The 21,648-nt window shown below is 46.7% G+C and overlaps 2 protein-coding genes across 16 annotated transcripts in view; one reads left to right on the forward strand and one right to left on the reverse strand.

Moving 5' to 3' along the window:
- The window catches only part of CACNA1C (calcium voltage-gated channel subunit alpha1 C), a 2,299,705-nt gene that overhangs the window by 397,876 nt on the left and 1,880,181 nt on the right, over positions 1-21,648 (reverse strand). The gene's annotated exons all lie outside the window — the stretch shown is intronic.
- Positions 1-21,648, forward strand: part of LOC144808862 (uncharacterized) — a 433,476-nt gene that overhangs the window by 53,399 nt on the left and 358,429 nt on the right. The window lies entirely within an intron of this gene.

Genomic DNA, 21,648 nt, shown 5'->3' on the forward strand with positions numbered 1-21,648 from the left:
CTGCTGTTTGCCCCTATGGGTCACCATTGTGGCCCCGCCGGTCGACTCCGTGAGTAGGCAACGTCTCCAGCCAGTGCCATGCCTGCTGCAGTACTGAGAAGAAATGTGACTTCAATCCCTGCAGTATTTTTAATTTGGCCAGAAATAACATGTATTTCAGATTCTGATCCCTACATCTCTTTTTCACTGACTCAAAAGACTGCCATTGTTTAAGCTCCTGGAGTGAAAAGTCTGAGTAAAACATGATTAAGGCATCTCCTATTCATATTACCTTATGTTTCCAAGCCTCCTGGAACAGGACATCAAGGTCTCTATAGTTGGAGAGCCTGAATATAATGGTCCTGGGCATCCTCTTGTCCTGAATTGCTGTCATGACATCTTGTAGTGTGCATTCTCTGGGTTGCCCATCTGGGTCCCATCTGCCAACCCCCGTGGGCTCCACCACCTTAGTGTAATTATCTATGTTTGTCTCCGTAGTTGCAGACTTGGACAGATTGTCTTTCACTATTATGAAGCTCTGCAGAGTGGTCCCCCAGCAGCCCTTCTCTGCTGTGCGGTGCCCTGCTCCGGCAATTCCGCCACACCATACACACCACGCAGGTCAGTCAGTGCCGGCAGTCGGACCAGCATGCACCCTCTTCTGCTGACGACCCGAGCTCAGTCAGGGCTCTTTGTTATTTAACTTGCAGCTACTCAGACCCTCTAGACTAGGCCTTTGTGCTGCTTCCCCGGGTCCAAGCCTGGGAACGATAGGTGGGCCTCCCAACCCCTGTGCAGTCCTAGTGATTCACCTGCCTCCTAGCACCAGTTGAAAATTGTGGCTGTTGTGATCCATTCCAGGAACCGCTGGGCCCTGAGCACGCTCCCTTTCCGATGTATTTCAGCCAGAGCAGGGGTCGGGACCCACTCCTGTCAGTAAGAACCGCAATCTTCCAGTCACCACCACTCCTCAGGTGACAAAGGCAGGCCTCCTTCGAGTCAAGCACAGCTTCTCGCTATCCCTCTACTCACAGATGGCAGATCGTCGTTCCCGCCAGTGGGCGATTCCAACCAGGCAACATCTGAAGCCGCAACATCAGCGAGTCACCACCGCAGCCGATTGTTATCTAGTCTGGAGATCCGAACTAGAATTCTCTCCTCACCATACTCGAAAATCGCAATATGTCGGGTGGATGAGTCGTTTCGGTATGGATGATTGCACAGAATTAGGGCCGAGTTTTAGAGCTCTCAAATGCACGTCTCTTCACCATAGCTTTCGGCCACGCCACTCCAATACACACAATTAATGCAACCACAATAAATATAAATTTAGAGCTAGAGTTATTGCATTATAGAAAGTAAAGTAAGAAATAAGAAAATAAGTTGTTAATCTTAAATCCCTGTCCGTAATCATTCAAAAATATTTGTGGATAATGTCTTCTGTTTCTAAACACAGAGAGAGCCAAACTGCGTCTATGTTCGAAGTTAGGGGCCACCCAAACATAAGGATTATTTTAGCTCTGGGAGTGTAGGTTAAAGCCAAAAAGATCTCACACGATCCCTATAGTCACCCTCTCAGTGGTAAAGGTGGGGATGAAGTTCTTTCTTGCCCCCAAACAGTGTATTTGTAATTTGATCCATGGTGTGCCAAAGAGCCCCAAAAGGACCTTACTGTCCAGTCTTCAAGCTGTGGATATGAAGGTACACATGAGCGAGTTGCTGTTCTGCAAAGCAAAGTCCCCAGAAACTCCTCTTGATGTTTGGGGATACTATTGTAATACTCGGACTAAAGGTTTGGTGATAGGTCCTTGATCATAGTGTGTCGAGCGGACTACTTTGTACTCAAGATATTAAACTTGGATGTCTTAGGTTACAAGACGGCGCTTATTGGTACTTAGGCTCATACTGTGCCTGGAAAAGCTCACCTGCACTTGGGATGTTGTTCTTTTTCATCTCATAGTTAAGGTTTAAGGGGGAATTGTAAAGTGCAGTGCTTATGGGGGTTTTTAATTGACTTCCTTTCATATCAGTGGGCTGGTTTTGAGGGACCTTTTTTGTTATCTACATGAAATCAGGACATATAGATAGCTGCCAGAGCACAGCTCTAGACTAGGGTAAATAGGCAGCGCGCAGCTCCAAATGCTGAGGAAGATTCAACTGTCCATCCAGGCACAGTTCATTGTAGCTCTCCAAATACAAGGGGAATCACATCTTATCTTTATATTATTAGTTGCCTTAGCAGCTGGGCCAGCTGTTCACTTTGATCATATTTAATGTAGCACTCAATTTTTTAGTGCCATCCTTTCAGATAGCCTGTCTCTTTTTTATCTTTCTAAAATAGCAGAGAGTCAACGCCACGGTTATCTTATGCCAAATCTACTTTGTGCATTCCAGATCAAGCCAGACCACAGAAAAAGCATCTGGATATAAATATTTGCTAATGCTGTTGTTAGGCAGATTTAAGGTTGTTATAACCATGCTTTCTTGGGCAAGAAGCTTTGGTTGAAAATTCTTTGAGTTGTGTATAGGTAGTGGCAGAAGATGAGAGATGGGAGCTGAGAAATTACATTTACACAAAATAGGACTCAGAGCCGAGACATCGCACACTAAGCTACACCATAAACGCAGATAAGAGAGCTGCCTCTGCAGGGAGAGAAAAACCTGAATCACTAAAACCAGCCTACAGCAAGGGGGTATAGGAAGAATGCCGTTTTGAGGGTGACAGTAGGGTAACACGCTTGGTGCCTTCCTCCCGGTGTAGAGAAAGTTCCAAATGTGCACAAACTTTGAGGAATGTTCAGGTAAAAGAAATCAAAAAAGTCTGGAGAGGAAAGCTCACACAAAAGGCTGTAGACTTTCTTTTCTGCTCTTGGAAAGCCTACAGTGGAAAATGGAGATACATACATAAGGACTAACAAATATAGTCAGTTGGACAGGAAGACACTGTCAGAGAGCCTATGACTACAGACACTGCTACTGGGAAAGAAATACCTAGATAGTGATAATTCAACTGATCATGATCAATGTGTTCTGTTCATAAGAACACTATATATCTTGGATTATTGTTCATTATTATTCCATTATAATCACACTGTGTCCCACATTTGTCCTGGTTTGTTCATTATTACTTCATTTCCGTTATTCCATTTTCATTATTTTATATTCTTTTAATTTTTTCAATTATAGGCCTACTTAATCATTTTATTTATTATTTGTGGGTTGTTTGTTTAACCATACTACCTATGAATTCCAAACTGAAAGTTTTTTTTTTTTGCTTGGTCTACTAGCAAAGTAATTAACTTCGGTTATTCTCAGAAACCATTATTTTCTCTTTGTGCATGACTCTTAATTTATTTTTTGGGACCTGACACCTTTGGCAGTCTTTTTACTTGGTTGTATGTCAGAACAATCCTTGACTTTGCCACGCATGCTGTTATTCCACAGTCCTTTAAAAGAATGCACCTTTACCACGCATTCTTTAACCAAGCATATCGTTACAACGACATGGCTTAGGGAAAGCCCTGGACTTTGAAGCTGTATAATTTACTATTACAACTCCAGTCTGCGCAGCAGTAGTGAAAGCGTTAAACTTTAAATTCTAACACACCTTTTCCAAAGGCATGTCGTTGTAACGACTTGTGTGGTAAAGGAATGCGTGGTAAAGATGTATTTATAGTAATAGCCGCTTTGTTACTGCAGCCCTTGGTTTGGCCATTGTGGTAAAGGCTGTTTCTCTTCCTACTAACAATATGAAGAGAAAACTGACTAAAGGGGTGATCAGATCTTTGTTTCCCTGGCGTGTATCCTCTCCCTTGATAGTGGTTTTTGGGTTTATCATTCACTCCAACTACTTACTCCCAGAGAACTCAAGAAGCCCAGGCTTTGTCATAAATTGTGGTAGATTGGTGGCATTCCTTCTCTTTATACTAAAGTTTAGCCCTTCAGTATCATTTGACAAGCTTTGTCCACAAAACAAAAGAAAAAAACAGTTATCTATTTTACCAGGAAGATAACACTGGCTTAGGATGATCATGTTATTTTTTATGGTTCCTACCCTCTACCACAACAAAACGTCTTTATATGGGATGAGAATATACACAAATGTGTAGAAGGTCAATATATTAAAAAAAAATATTGAGCAACAAGAGCACAGGGAATATCTCAAGGAAGTAACTAGGTCACGAATAAAGGCTACACAACATAAGGTGTACGAAACCGGCGACAAGGCCGGGAAACTCCTGGCATGGCTCGACAAAAGGGAGCAAGGAAACAAATGGATAGCACAAACCCAAACACGTGGTGGTCTGGTAGTAGCTGACCCACAGACAATAGTACACACGCTAGCTCACCACATTCAGCAGGTTTACACGTCACTGTCCACCATGACTAAGAAAGAGGCAAAGAGCTACATACAAGATATTAATATGCCTAAGCATACACCAGAGGCGGCTCTCACGCTCGAGGCCGATCTTACGGCCGAGGAGATACAGGTGGCGATCGGATCTTTGCAATCAGGGAAGGCGGTGGGACCCAGTGGTATGGCTGGGATAATTGCCCCACATCTATTGCATATGTACTGTGATAGTTTGCAGTCAGGAGAACTTCCACTAGATCAGCGGATGGCTACCACTGTCGCGATCCCGAAACCCGGAAAACCCCCTAAAGAATGTGCCTCATATCGCCCCATATCTTTAATCAATGCAGAGGCTAAAATCCTTGTGAAACTCCTTGCGATAAGACTGATTCCGCACCTTGCTACCCTGATACACCCTGGATCAGTCGGGATTCATGCCGGGTAGAAACACAGCTCTTAATCTGAGACGCTTGCATGGTGTGATGGCCCGTATAACGTATATCCAAGAGCCAGCAGTTATCCTTTCCTTGGAAGCCTGAATGGCATTCGATATGGTGGAATGGCCCTTCCTTTTGCAGTGCTTGCTCACCTAGGCTTTGGCCCTAAATTTTGCGCATGGATACGACTATTATATACTAAACCAATGGCGCATGTTACGGCCAATGGTCATGTATCCAAAGACTTCCCATTGACACGTGGAACGCGCCAAGGTTGCCCACTATCACCGCTACTGTTCGCCCTTGTGCTGGAACCACTGGCGGCATGGACTAGATGGGAACCAATGATTCCAGGGATTAGGTGGGGGGAAGGATGGGTGGACCGCATTTCGCTCCATGCGGATGACGTATTGTTATATATTTCCTCCCGTAAGCGTTGCATTTTGGTGCTCCTAAATATTTCTGAACTCTTTGGTCGAGCATCTGGCTATCCCATAAATTGGTCCAAATTGATCTTATTTGTACTTTATGGCCCACCGCCACAACTCCCCAGAGACTGTCCACTACAGATCGCTGAGGGTACGTTTAAGTACTTGGGTATTCATATAATAGCTAATTTGGACGAATTCTTAAAAAAGAATCTAATACCTCCCCTAGAGCCTTTAAAAAGGGATGCGATACACTGGGGCACTTTGCCGCTGACTCTACTGTGAAAAGCAGCGCTTTTTAAAATGATGGCGCTTCCCCGATTCCTGTATGCATTACAAAATTCACCATTCCCAGTGCCACCAGGTTGCTTCAAGGCGATAGCGGCAGAGGTCTCCAGTCTGCTGTGGTGGAACAAACTGGCATGCATAGTGCAGGGCAAATTAGTTAGGGGGTGGTATGACGGTGGAATAGCTCTTCCAAACATACAATTGTACTACTGGGCAGCTCAGTTGAAAATCATCAATCAATGGATTCACGCCCCGCAAACAGACCCCGCGTTTCAAGCAGATAGACATGGGTTGGGGGAAGATGGAATTATGTCAGCACTCTACAACAAAAAACGTCCCCTTTCGCTAATCGGACCTACAATCCAAACAGTCAACATATGGCACACGGCACACGCTAAATTGGGCTGGCAAGGAGTAATAACCCAACTTACTCCACTTTGGGATACACAGCGGCTTGGGCAACTCAAGAACAGTAAGGGATTTGCCAATGGGACGCGATCGGCATCTCCACGGTGGGTGACCTATGGAATAAAGGGGAGGTGGTCATATTTGAACACCTGCAAGGACAGTATGACCTAGCACCCTCGGAAATATATTGGTATATGCAGATCAAACATGCATGCAAGCAGCCTTACCACCCAGCACCGAGGTCCCAGAGGCCACTCCTCTAGAAGATAGGCTATTAACTGACTACATGCATAAAAAACTACTTCCTTCACCTAATGAAAGCTGGTTAACAACTTGTCTGATCCTATTGCGGCACTCAGGGAAAAATGGACCCGAGATGTAGGGGAACTTGATGACACGGATTGGCAGGAGGCACTAGCGTCCCCGCGTGAGGTGGGAATACCTTCAAAGCTCAGATTAGTACAACTCAAAATATTACATTGTACCTACTACACTGGACTAACCCTCTGCAAACTAGGGGCAAACCCGCACCCGTTCTGCTTGAGGAGATGTGGAGTGGAGGGTACATTTTATCACACCATATGGCAATATCCGAAGATTGAAGCATACTGGGTAAAGGTAATGATAACGATATCACAAACAGAGGAGGTGTCACTGGTGCCAGAGCCCAAGAGGTGTTTGTTGAATGTCTGGGAGCCGAATGACCTAAGTCACCCAGCACATGATTGGCCCACGCTGGGGATAATGATTGCAAAGCGTAATATTGCCAAAAAACGGGGTTCGGAAAAGTCACCGACACTTGCCGCATGGTGCAAAGACATGGACGCAGCTATGTTGGCCGAAAAAGCAGTGTTCGTCAATCGAGGTTGTCCTTCAAAGTGGAATAGAATATGGGGGGCTTGGAATAAATTCAGGGAATACATCTGTGAACCACCCAGGCAGCAGACAGGCAAGGTCTCTGATGAGGAGGGCGGAGGGGTATTACCAGATTAACACATGGAATACTGCTATGCCTTTTGTCCTGTGGATGATAATAAGGTATAAAATGTCAAAAGAATGTGTAACAAAGAACTGCAATGTATGTACGTGCTTTGTGATTGGACTATGCCCTGATTGAAATAAAAAGAGTAAAAAAATATATATATATTGAGAATCAAAGACAACTACTCATAAGATTAGAAGGGAGCCTATAAAGAGAAACAAGGTAGACATGCTGCAGAGAGCAGTAATGCAGAGCTTCAGGGGTAAACCTGACACCTCACAGAGATCATCGAGCTGATATTACTGAAATGTCACTATGGCAGCATAGCAATGTTGCAACTGAGCAGCCTCATTGCAAAGGGACATTAGCATGAAGTAGTCCAGCATTCACCACAATACGGCAGAAAAGTGTGGGCACTTGTATGTCGTCTCTCTGTCTTGCACTTCCCACAAGTCGACATATTGCTTCACTCACTAAGATACCGTAAGCTCACCTACACACGGTGGTTGATTTGTATAAAAATAAGTGCCGGGGCTCGCATCCGGAGGCAGCTTGCACCAGCCCATTTTTCCTGTTAGCGCCGCCTAAAACAGAACCAGCTACTAACCATGAAAGTGGGGAGAGGATGTGGCGTAATGGCCTGAGCTGCACTCTTCGGAGTTGCGTAACCAGGTTAGAAGAGTCTCGATGTCCACTCAACATCCTGTGATTCTGGGCAAATCACTTAATCTCCCCGTGCCTACCATAAATGAATGTGCACTGCCCACACATCAATTAACTCCCGAAGATAGAAAGGAAATGCAATCAAAACCGCATGAATAATCTTTCCTGCAGCTGTCAGACAAGATTCACCACTGCTACTGTCCCAAATTGGCCCTCTGTGATAAACGTTTATCATCATTCTGATGCATACATTTTAGTTTAGTTTCACTGTATGGAAACATATGACATATCTGTGGTGCCGTTAACGAAAGCCTCTGCTTCCTTGCCTGGTGTGTGTCGATCCATAGCACACATTTCTGAAGCACCTTGGGGCTGAGGTCTCAACGCTGGGTACCATGCATTAGAGCTGCACCAATAATTCTTATTGGTGTTGTGCACAATTGCCCCATGTCAAGTGAAGGGACACTAATGAACATCTTCCAACATGCCTTGTATGAGACTTATGAAAGCAGTGATGTGGGGGCAGCAGTTCGCAAGTCTACAGTGAAGCAGCCCTAAGCCAGCAGGGGACTGGCCAAAGCCTTTAATCCAGGCTGGCCCATTTGGCATTAGCCCTCTTGAGTTAATTGTCAAACCCCTCACTCCCATTGTAGTTGTTGCTAGTAAATATTAAACAGACAGCACATAGCAACTTCTCCTTCAGTTTTCCCAGCTCTTCTCCTTGGCAGAGGTACCTCTTGAGTCCAGAAGTATTCTAAAGTTCTGGGGTCTGGGTCCCAGCTTGTTCCTTTATTCTCTGGTAGCAGAGAGGCTCTGTGCTCAGTCAAAAGAAGTTATGTCCTCTCTAGTCTAGCTTCTCGGCAGGAGGTGGAAACAGCATTGTGTAAGGCAGACCATGTGCATTCAGGTGATAGGAAATCTCCTCCCCTTACTCTAAATGCATCCTGGGTCAATTCAGCCCAACCCTGACTCATTCAGGAGAGGTAGAACACACCTCAAGCTCCCCCCAGTGGCTGTCTACAGTGACTGCACATCCCCACCCCTGTCACTCCAAAGCCAGACAGTCAATCCACAAACCAGCATAAGCACACAGGATGGCTAAGCAAGAAAAGACCTACTTTCTGAAAGTGGTATTTTCAAACACACAATATAAAAATCATGCTTCGTAAAAGATGCATTTTTATTTGGAGTTCAGGCATTCTAAACTCCATCTTTCCATCTTGTCCCAATGGAAAGTTATACTTACAAGATGTTATAAATAATCCCCCATTCTATCCGTTCAATAGTGAAAAACGAAATGTTTTGTAGTTCACTAGCAGGACATGTTACACACATTAGGAGATGTCATACCTTTCACATACACTGCACCCTGCCCACTGGGATACCCTGGGCCTACATTAGTTGCGACTCACATGTAAGAAAAGGGGAGGTTGGGGCCTGGCAAGTGGGGGCACTTATCAGGTCAACATGGCAGTACCATACTGCTCACGGACACTGCAGTGGCAGGTCAGAGAACCTTTTGCAAGGCTGCTTGTGTGGGTGGCACAATCAGTGCTGCAGGCCCACTAGCAGCATTTGACTTACAGGCCCTGGTCACACACATTGCACTGGACTAGGGACTTAGCAGGAAGTCAAACAAGTCAATCATGGAAACACCAATCCAAATTCACAATATACACAGAGAGCATATGCACTTTAGCACTGATCAGCAGTGGTAATTTGCCCAGAGTCATAAAACCAACCAAAACAGGGTCAAAAATAGGAGGCCAAAAAGCAAAAAGTCTGGGGATAAAACTGCTGAAAAAGACAGGTCTAACAGCTACCCTTTTGGGGAGAGTTACCCCATATCTAATTTAGGGACACTGCTTCGCATACCTGCACTTGCGACCCATGAAGCAGAAATAACCCTCGGCTTGCTTCTGGTGGTGTAGGTGTTAAACAATACTTCATGTATTCATCCTAACGTAAGAATATGGAAAAGAGCGACACTCACATACGAAAGATGGAAAGGTACCAATACTTCCTCAAAATCCATTGGCTGCCCTTGATTTACTTATGCTAGCTTGTAAATCATGTAAAATACATGAGCATTTTACCGTTTTAGGTATTAGGATCAGGACTGCCCATCCCCAAGAGGAAGATTCAAGAAATGTGTTCTCAGCCTGTGCTGCTGATCAGTTTCATTGTGAGCTCATATCCAGTTCCCCACTGAATTCTTTTTAACGCAGTGTGAAAAAGCTTACATATTAAATAATTGAGTGTCACAGCCAACGCTATTACTCCTACATGACTTGCACTGTGCAGTTATATTACTATTATATAATTAATAATGACACCAGGGGTCTCACGAACGTGTCCGCCTACATGAAAACAATGTCACAATGTCTCAGAACTATGCAAATTTCCCCAGAATAACTGGCTTACAAAAAATGTGTACAGAACTAATACAGGCTCTTCTTTATTCTTTCATGAGATCCTGATCTGACACTGCAAGTAAGAGCATTACCATGCCTGCACTGCATATTAAGCCTGCCTGCTTTCCTTTTAAGCCCATTCCTGTATTACTTACTTTAATTGTATAGATTTCTACAGCACACCTACACATAACCTCCCCTTTCAATAGTGGCCAGAATTTGAGGCAGATTAGTGTATAATGCTTGTAGATGAACCACGTCACATAAAAGAAATATATTAATCCCAGTGCTGTTACACCCTGACAGTTGTGATCGGGTGGCGTAGTATCCCATGCAGGGATAGGGCTCTGCTCTACTCACAACTGAGGCCTAAATATATGGGATAACTCATATTTGGTTATTAGGTCAACAGCCAGATTGTATTCACCTATTATTTATTTAACTATCCTAAGAATTCAATAACCCCTTTAGCCCATCTGCTTATTTCACTTAATTGAAGAAGTAGATGATGAAGCACTGACATAGTTCATCTATTTTATATGCAGTGGGTCTAAGAAGTTAAACAAGGCCAATGACTTTGACCTCTACCCCTTTCCCTACAAAATACCAGAAATCAATCCCCTTTTGCCTATAAAAATACCAGAGGGCAATCCAATACAGCAACAAGGAATACTGGAGCATATTAGCAAGGGTCATATCGCCGCTTTAGCGACACTTTTTGCCGCTAAAGTGGTGATATTTTTATCGCCCTATCAGCAAGCTGTCGCTAACAGCAGTTAGCGACAGCTTTTAGGCGATAGCGACTAGTTTGGGGCCCGCTTTGCATGTCAGCGATATTTGTCGCTAATGACAAGCAAAGTGGGCGTACCCAAACTGGTAGCGACTGAAAGCAGTCGCTAACACAGCTATCGCATATTAGCAAAGCAGGCACAGTGATAAAAAAAATCGTGCTAAGCGCGATTATCGCTATAATCTAACGCCTGCTAAAAACATGACTTACCTGTTTATCCAATGGGAGGTGGATTGTCAGGTTAAGTCCCCATTGGCATTAATGCGTGAATATCGCTGGATTTCCAGCGATATTCACGCATTTCGCCGCTATTGCTGGATCTTTTAGCACAATGGAGGAAAAAGTTGTTAATAGCATGTTTTCTCCGCTAACATATCCAGCGATAGGCAGCGATAAAAAAGAATGCGCTAAGCGCATTTTGCGATAAATATCGCTATACCTTGCTAATATGCCCCACTATTTTTTACATTTACATAAAAGAAGATACTTTAAAGCTACTGAAAAACAGCGACAACACATGACTTCCCTCCCTCACGCTCCAAACCTACAGCTACAGACCGGACCCAGACTAGGATGCTGATTAGCTTAAATTGTAGATCACTAGTCAAACATAAGAGAGAAATCTTTGATCTACTTATCTCGGAGGAACCTGCAGCTCTATTCCTCACCGAGACATGGCTAAAAGACCACTCCGGCCCGGATATTGCTGCTGCTCTCCCCGACAACTATACTTATGTTGGAAAAAATATACTAATGAAAGATGGTGGAGGTATAGCCATAGTTTACAACAGACTGTACTCCTGTAAATGGGAAGACTTTGTACTACCTAACAGTGAGGCAGGTCTGTTTAAGCTTTCGCTGTCTCCCAACTTTACTCTTTCTGGGCTGCTTATCTATCGCCCCCCCCCCCCGGCCCAGCGAGTTCCTGGGCAGCCACTTTTCCTGAGTATATAGCACCGCTAATCCAGAATTCAACTAATTTCTCTATTATTGGTGACCTCAATCTGCACCTGAATGATCCTTCTTGTACCACCAGTAGCAATCTTTTACAGGACTTGGCTGCCTTAAACATTACTTTACACAATTCTGGTCCGACGCATAAAGCAGGCAACCTTCTGGACCCCATCCTCTCTAACCTTGAAACCATTGACTGTAAGGCTCCATCACCTATTGTATGGTCTGACCACTATATGGTGACTTTCATTATTAACATTGGTCGTCTATTGAACACCCCCTCAAACCCCACAGAATCTAGACTATCCAGAAACTGGAATAAATTAGACCTTAACAAACTCAACTCCTGTCTTGAGAACACTAGACCTCTCACGGAAGCCACTAGTACTGAAACAGCTGCTGCTGTAAATCTCTGGCTTGCACAGGCTGCCGATGCATGCCTACCTCAGCGCATGCAGAAGCACAATCTTCATCACCCGCCTGCGCCCTGGTTTACAGATGCCTTAAAAAAGAAAAAAACATCTGTAAAAACCTTGAGCGCAAATGGCGCATAAAATATGATCTATGCTCTAAGCAAATCTACAAAGCCGCCTTAACGAAATATCATTCCTCATGTAAAATTGCCAAAGCTGAACATGTTAACCTAACTATCCTTGAGGCACAAAATCGTCCTAAAGTACTCTTCAAGGTAGTACAAAAACTCTCGGGCGCACTGTGTCAGCCCAAAGCACCTTGTCTAAATACGGCACAGTGCAACTCACTGGCTGAATTTGTTATCGCCAAAATTGATACCATCTATTCCAATTTTGAGAAATCTGCTCCCCCCCCTTCTCTGCCCTACTTACCTGCCCCAATCTCATCTCTCAATCAAGTGACATCAGAGGATAAATGTCCTACCCATTCACTGGAGACCCCCCGACACCACCTACGATCTCCTGTGATTCTAGGCTCACATGTGATACCTGTCCTCCTGCCGTTCAGTTGATCGATACATGGGATCCGCTTAACATCGAGACTCTTTCCGACATCATCAGCAAAATCAAATCCGGCTCCCCACTGGACCCTCTTCCCCCCCAAATACTAAAAAGGCTGGACAATTCCTCCCTAGAACTCATTATGGATCTTCTAAATTCCTCCCTTAGAGAAGCTACAGTACCCTCCGCATGGAAACATGCGATGATAGTGCCTTTACTAAAAAAGGCTAATGCTGATCCCAGCATTCCATCTAACTTCCGTCCTATTTCACTTATTCCGGTCTTTTCTAAAATCATGGAAAAGCACATCAACTCTCAACTTTCAACCCATGTTGAATCGAGGGGAATCTTACATCCGTCACAATCCGGTTTTAGATCCGGGTTCTCGACGGAATCTACTTTGCTGGGAGTCTCGGAAAACATCCGGTACCGAGTAGATAGGGGGGAAACCGTGGCACTCATTCTGCTTGATTTGAGCGCCGCATTTGATACGGTTTCCCACCCCATTCTTATCAATGCCCTCCGATCATCTGGCATCACCGGCACAGCTCTCAACTGGTTTGTTAGCTTCCTATCGGACCGCACCTTCCAAGTTTTCTCTTCCTCATCTGCTTCCCAAACTTTTACATCTGCGTACGGCGTTCCGCAGGGTTCCATCTTGAGCCCCTTGCTCTTCAATTTGTATGTCAGACCTTTGGCTACTATTGCGGAGCAAGCTGGGCTCACTATTTACTCCTACGCAGATGATACCCAGATATCTACTCTCTTTCCTCAGATTCTCACTCCACTTTATCTTCCCTCTGTTCAGGATTGAACAACATCGCAGCTTGGATGTTGGACAACAAACTGCAACTGAATGGGGGGAAACAGAACTTCTTATGTTTGGTCATAATACCACCCTATGGGGACCCCAACACTGGCCCTCTCAAATGGGCACTCCACCCACTCCATCCAAAACAGCACGCAACCTCGGCGTCATTTTCGACGACCAGTTATCTATGAAGAGCCATGTGGTCAAAACTTCCTCCACCTGCATTACTATCATTAAGTGGTTGCGTAAGATCATCTGGATGCTTCCCGAGGATACTCAGAAAACCGTGGTCCAGGCTCTAGTCACCTCTAGACTAGACTACAGTAACATCCTTCTCCTGGGAGCCTGTAAAGAGGTGACCCGCAAACTGCAGACAGTCCAGAATATGGCAGCGCGACTGTTGTGCAAATTACCTAATACTTCCCCTACTTCTAATTCCCTTCGCACCCTGCACTGGCTTGGCATTGAAAACCGCACAAAATTCAAGGCCCTCTGCTTCATGCACAAAATAAATACTGGCTTGGCCCCACCATATCTTATATCCTTGGTACAGCACCACTGCCCCCCCCGCATTCTGCGTTCATCTAACCAACACCTATTTTCAATTCCCAGAATCAGGAAAGCCAGAATGGGTGGCCGATCTTTCGCCCGGCTGGCCACTTCACTCTGGAATTCTCTCCCCCTTCAGTTACGAACTGAACCCAATTACCTTAGATTTCGCAGACAGGTAAAAACTTGGTTATTTAACATGTAATATCTTTCCTTCTGACTCCCCCCTCTCTTTTTGTTTGGTTTTAGCGCCGGGAAATCTACGGGTAGCTGAGCGCTTTATAAACTTAAATATAATAATAATAATAGCAATAATTCATGGTTGTAAGGGAATTTTTTTATCTCACAAGCATGTCCTCATGCCTGCTCTCCCTGCAACAGTTCTCCTGTCCAGCTTGTCCGCAGTCCGCCACCCTTTGTGCCTGTCTATCTGCTGCCCACTGTTTGTTTCTCCTTTGCTTGTTTCTGAGCCCTCTGTTTTGCCTTCCCTCTGTTTTCTGCTCATTTTTCTGTCCTCTGTTTTGCCCTCTTCTGCTCGTTTTGCTGCTTTCTGGTTTGCCTTTTTTCATTGTTTAGCTTTTTTCTGCCTCTTCCCGCTGATTCCCCCCCCCAGCGCCCCGCCCACCCCTCATGATCTAATTACTGGAGGCCGCAGCGCGACCCCTATTGAGCAGGCCCTTGTGCCAGCTCACCCTGCAACAGATCTCCTGTTCAGCTTGCCCGCAGTCTGCTACCCTCTGCTGTCTACCTGCTGTCCTCTGTTTGTGCCGCCTCTGCTCATTTCTTGCTATGTTTTACCCGAGGCGGACTGTGGCGGCCTACAGACCCCTCTGAGGCCGGGGACTCAATTCATGAGCACGCCCCGCGCGAGATGGTGTGGCGGCAGAAGCGTGAGGACTGGTGTGGGCGGCCCCAGTAGCACCCTCGTGCTCAGCTGTGGAGGGCGCTGGAGCGCTGCTTGCCCGTGTGTGGGAGCGGACACTGCGGATCGGAGGCCCGCGAACACGACCCCAAGAGGGGCCGACCCCAGATGAGGCCTACCCATAGCGAGGAAGCCAGGGACTCGATTACTCGGGAGCCCGGGCTTCTAACGGTGTCAGAGACGCGGGGGCCCAGCAACACAGTGGGGACAGCGTCCCAAGCCATCTGAACCAGACGTGGGGCCAGGCGTGACCCCCCCCCCCACTCACAAACGCTGTTTATGATCCTAGCCAACAACATGGGGGTGGCAGGACCCGGCTATCTTCGCGTGGGTGGCCGTGTACTAGCGACGACCTGGAATACGGTCAACATAAATTCCATGCTGAGACCTGCGGTGGCTACTTGTACCGGACTGCAGGGGGACAGGATGAACAGCGACCCCCAGTACTGGCTGACCCGCAGGTGGTGATACAGCACGAGTGAGAAGGCCCCGGGGTACGCCGACGGGCCGGGTGGATCGAAGAGGTCTGCGGCCAACAGTGGACAGTCCCGAGGAACCCCGGCTAACCACAAAGATACAATGGCGGGCAGGGGTCCACGGAACCAGGCCACGCAATCAAAGCTGGACAAATACGCTTACGGAAAGGACTTTCCGCCACTTCCAGAGCGAAGGGACCAATCGGACAAGACCCTAGGAGAAGCAGGCACCACAAAGGTAACATTGGAAGACACAATGGCAGCCCTTACTGATGTCCAGGCAACAGTGGGGTCCATATCCACAGATGTATCTCTCTTGAGGGTGAACTTCCAAAAAATGACGACCAGAGTCACCGAGGTCGAACAAGTCACTAAAACTCTAGTAACAGACACTGCAGCCCTGCAGAAAACAGTATCCCGGCTCAAGGCTGAGAACAAACTAATAACGGCAAACCTGGACGATCAGGAAGGGCGCTCCCGAAGAAATAACGTAAGAATTCTCGGAATTCCTGAAAGTGAAGGGAGCCCAGCAGTGGATCTATATGTAGAGGAACTTATAAAAACGCGGCTACAACCCAGGGGATTGTCAACCTTTTTCTCAGTCGAAAGAGCCCACAAAGTTCCTGGGGGGAGGCCCAAACCCGGGCCCCCCCAAGACAAGTACTGGCCCGTCTGTTCAACTTCCGCGACAGAGACGCCGTGCTACAAACCGCCAGAGTGGCCCCACCGATCCGAGTTCAGAACTCAACGGTGTCCTTCTTTCCAGACTACACAACGGCGGTCTCTAGGCGCTGCCGAAGCTTCATGGAGGTCAACAAAGAACTGAGAGCCAGGGAACTGCCTTACTCAATGTTATTCCCGGCAAAACTTAGAGTTGTGGCAGAGGGCAAAACATGGTTTCTCAATACACCGGAGGAGGCACATGACTGGCTCGAGGGCTGACGACAAACTGGTGGGCCCAGATACGGAAACAGGAACCAACGCCGTCAAGGCGAGGCTAAGGACGCAGACGATCAAGATCAGTGGCGAGCTGAGGATACGCACCCACAACGGAGTGAAGCTGAAGACCTCGGTCAAGGGTGAACTTGAAAGCTGGGAGATGAACAAACGTATATGAACACGTACCGGAAATATTGTGCAGTAGCGCCTGCTTTGGACACTAAGCTGATGTAGTCTTTGGGGGGAGGGGAAGGACTATGCTCTCCTCTGACCTCTAACCCCCTTCACGCAAGTACTTTTTCGGGGTTGGGATTGAGCACTCTGCTAAGTTGGGTAGGCGGGCAGTTCTGAGTCCGTCGGGCAGGGAGGCAGGGAGTCGGGTAGGGACACCGGTACGGGGCACATGGTGTTTAAAGTTTGTGTTTTCAGTTTGTAGCGGTATTGACAGGTTGGCAAAGTACCCACTGGCTTATATGCGTGCACATCTCACGGGCAAGATATTGCATACATTCCTTAACTACCGTAACCATGGCGACACTAATCCCAGCTGAATGCGCGTCAGAACTGCCCCTTAGCGCTCAAGTGACCCCCCCTAACACTACTCACATGGAACGTCCATGCCTTGGGAGATAAAATCAAAAGGGGCCTGGTGCTGCAGGCTCTAAAACGTCAGGCCCCAACGCTGGCCCTCCTACAGGAAACACACCTCACTGGCACTGCGTGTAAGGCATTAGATAGGTGGGGATACAGGATGGTGGTGCATTTGGAGTTCTCGTCTGGCTCCACGGGTGTGGGCATATTGATACGGAAGCACTCCTCCTTCATAATACATCACACGAACAGGGATGATCAGGGGAGATTCGCAGCCCTCCATGGTCAATGGGAAGGGAAATCTGTTAATGTGGTATCGGTGTACATCCCCCCGGCTCTGCACGTGGTGGCGCTCCCTGCCCTTGGCGAGTTTATGCTTGCGCTGCCAGAGTGAGACCTTATAATCAGGGTTGACTTTAATGCTACGATGGATAGTAACCTAGACAGATACCCAGTGAGGACGCAAACACCCGGGATATCCCGCCTGCAGAGTTTCACAGAGGCGCTTGGGCTTCTTGATGTATGGAGGCACCGCCACCATGCAACACAACAATACACTTTTCACTCGAACGTACACAACAGCCTGTCCAGAATAGATTACTTCCTGACTTCAGTTAATAGTCTGCAGAGTGTCGACGACATAGCGATAAAGCCCAGAGGCATTTCAGACCACGCACCAATACTGTTGACTTTCTCGTACCACCATGAGACCAGTAGGCGGCTCTATCCTATCTACCCCGGCTTCATGCAGGTCCCGAAAGTTCGGAAAGAGATCCGTAAAGCCACGAAGCTCTTCTTCGAGGAAAACACTCCGTCCGTTAGCTCCCCGTCAATTCTATGGGAGGCTTATAAGACCGTAATTAGGGGACAAGCCATAGTCTCGATCGTAGGGTACAGGCAGGAGAGGCAGAAAGAACTCCTGGATGAGGAGCTAGACTTACATGCGGCCGAGGCGCATCACTTGACAGACCCCACGCCAGCATCATCACATGCACTACACCTCAAACAACAACAACATAGGGACCGTTTAAAAGAAGAGGTGACAACACAGCTCACAACCACCAGGCATAAGATATACGATGTAGGGGACAAGGCTGGAAAACTCTTGGCATGGCTGGATAGGCGAGAACAGGGAACCAAAGGAATAGCTCAAATACAGACAGCGGAGGGGCAGCTGACAGCAGATCCATGGGAAATAATACACACACTCGCAGGGCATTTCAGGAAAATTTACACACCAACATCAGTCATAACAGAGGATGAAGCTACGGCCTCCCTTAAAGATATAGTTCTGCCCACGCTTACTCTGGAGGCTGCCCTAGACCTGGAGGCTGACCTCACGGAGGAGGAACTGCAAACCGAGATCCGCTCGCTGCAGTCAGGCAAAGCAATGGGACCGAATGGGGTCCCGATCGAATTATACAAACAGATGGCAGGAATTATCACTCCGCATCTATTGCGAATGTACACTGACAGCCTGGATAGAGAGCTGCCGCATGACCAGCCACGATAGTGGCGATCCTGAAGCCTGGGAAACCTCTGACTGAATGCACCTCCTATCGTCCAATCTCATTGCTCAATGCAGAGGCTAAAATACTTGCAAAGGTATTGGCCAGTAGACTGGCACCTCACCTCACGCATCTAATTCACTCAGATCAATCCGGCTTTATGCCGGACAGAAACACTGCATTGAACCTCAGACGCCTGCATGGGGTCCTGGCTAGGATTCCAGCCTTGCAGGAACCGGCAGTCTTGATCTCCCTAGACGCGAGGATGGCATTTGATATGGTTGAATGGAATTTCCTCTTCGCAGTCCTTCACCATTTTCGTTTTGGCCCCAAATTTTGTGCATGGGTCCGCCTCTTATACACCAGACCTCTGGCATACGTGTCGGCCAATGGTCATATCTCCGACAGCATGCCACTAGCTAGAGGGACGCGCCAGGGATGCCCCCTGTCGCTGATACTTTTCGCTTTGGTAATGGAGCCCCTGGCGGTGTGGATCAGAGGAGAACCACTGATGCGAGGCATTCAGTGGACGGAAGGTTGAGAGGACCGCATCTCCCTCTACGCAGACGATATTTTGGTGTACTTGACAAACCCCGAGCACTCTCTACAGGTCCTCCATAAGATTTGCGATAATTTTGGAAAGGTATCCGGATACACCATCAACTGGTCCAAGTCTGTTATGTATGTATTGCGTGGCCACGCACCAAGTCTCCCAGCAGATTGCCCGCTCCTAATTTCGCATGACTCATTTAAATATTTAGGCATTCATATCACAACTAGTCCTGCGGACTTTCTCTCTAAAAACTTGACGCCCCCAATGGAGCGTTTGAAGAGAGATGTGGCACACGGGGAATCGCTTCCCTTAACATTGTTGGGGAAGGCGGCGTTGTTCAAAATGATGGCCTTGCCCCGATTTCTATACGTTCTTGAGAGCACGCCACTTCCAGTGCCCTTGAAGTATTTTAAGCAAATAGCAACACAGGTGTCCACGCTGTTATGGGGCAATAAGCCAGCACGAGTAGCGCAGGCAAAGCTACCCCGTGGGTGGTACGACGGAGGAGTGGCGCTCCCTAACATCCAATTGTATTATTGGGCGGCACATCTCAAAGTTATTAATCAATGGATACATGCCTCCCAGGCTGACCCAGCATACAAGGCAGACAGGTTTCAGCTGGGTACGGGAAATATACTTGCGGCTCTCTATAACAAAGGCCAGATACCAAAGCTAATAGGACCCACAAAAATAGGACCCACAAAACACACAGTCATGATATGGCATACAGCACAGACGCGGCAGGGATGGAAGGGAGTCATTACCCAGCTTACCCCGCTTTGGGATACCAAACGACTAGGGCAACTGAGAAACAGTAAGGGCTTTGACCAATGGGACAACATAGGCATCTCTACGGTGGGCGACCTGTGGGACAAAGGGACAGTGATCCCATTTGAGCAACTCAGACAACAGTACGAACTTGCACCATCAGAAGCTTTTCGTTATACACAGATTAGAAACGCACTGTTAGCGGTGCTACCACAGGACACTGAGGTAGGTACCTCAGGCCTCCCTGCTGGAAGATAGGCTACTCACAGACTACATGCAAAAGCGAGCCACATCCTTCACCTATCGTAAACTGATCAATAACTTACCGGACCCTACAACCTCTTTAAGAGAGAAAGGGGTAGTGGACGTGGGGGATCTAGAAGATACAGAATGGCAGGAGGCATTGGCCTCGCCCAAAGAGGTGGGTATACCCTCACGACTCAGACTTGTACAGCTCAAGATACTACACCGCACATATCATACCCGGTGCACTTTATACAAAATGGACAGAGCACAGCATCCATACTGTCTTAGAGGATGTGGGGAGGAGGGATCCTTCTTTCACACAATATGGGACTTCCCCAAGGTAGCTGACTACTGGAATAAGATATTAAGAACGGTGTCGCAGACGGTAGGGGTGTCACTAGTGCCAGAGCCATGCAGATGCTTGCTGAATGTGTGGGAACCCAATGATCTTACACGCCCAGCACAAACATGGGCTACAATGGGATTAATGATGGCTAAGCGCAATATAGCGCAGAAATGGGCTGCAGTGGAATTACCGTCACTAGCGGCTTGGTGTACAGACATGGACCTTGCTATGGTGGCCGAAAGAACTGTATTCATAAATCGGAGATGCCCCCAGAAATGGAGCAAAATATGGAGAGCGTGGAATAAATATCGGGGGATGTATGTGAGCCGCCACCAGAATGTGATGAAGACAGTTCTGAAGATGAGGAATAATGTATATATTGGGATTGGTTTAAAGAGATTGTCCGATGTGTTGGTCGCAAACAGCCAAATTTATACAGGCGTTGAATATGCTTGGATATTGTGGTTATGTATGCTAACTGTAATGTATGGTTACGTCCAACCTGACTGTCTTGCCGAAGTTGTTAATGAAAATAAAAAACAGAATTAAAAAAAGAAATATATATATATATATATATACATGCATCGAGGATTCACAGAATGGAAGTCGTATGAATGTTTTTGTCCTATGCAGACTGCATTTACCTAGACAAAGGCAGCCCACTGTCCAACCAACAGCTGCTTCGACCACTCACTTTTTTTGGTACTGTTCAAACTTAGCTAGAGGGGTTTCTTAAACAAAGGACAAGAAAAAGGGGACGGAGGGAATAGGAAACGAGAAATCACAGACGGGATTACACCACGGGGAAGTCACTATCGTACAGTGCGTGGTAGAGACCTTCTGAAAGATACTAACTGTATGAATAGTTTCATTATAGTGCAGTTCTCTGAGCTTCCAATTTATAAAAACACTGATAATAAATTTTTGCTCCATGGAAATAAAGCTATATCAAAGAGGAAAAGAGCCCTGATCTGCTACGCTGCCCAGGACCTGGCTAAATGTGTCGGGTCTGCCAGTTTGAAAGACTAAGTACCCCCAGTGGTTAATGTACTGTTTTACAAGCTAGCTGTACGCTCCACGGCTACAACTTACAAGTGTTCACATAGAACTTATTTTAGAAACGATTTCATTTTGTCACAAAATCTTGTTCTGTGTTGGTTTAGTCAGGAAAAAAGGAGAGATAATAATAGGGCTGGGATTATCTGCCGCAAATTAATTCAAAATTTAAATTAAATTAGGTAGCCTAATTGTTTTTCATTGAACTCAAT

This window comes from Lissotriton helveticus, chromosome 1_1 (assembly GCF_964261635.1).
Source record: "Lissotriton helveticus chromosome 1_1, aLisHel1.1, whole genome shotgun sequence".
Classification (NCBI taxonomy): domain Eukaryota; kingdom Metazoa; phylum Chordata; class Amphibia; order Caudata; family Salamandridae; genus Lissotriton; species Lissotriton helveticus.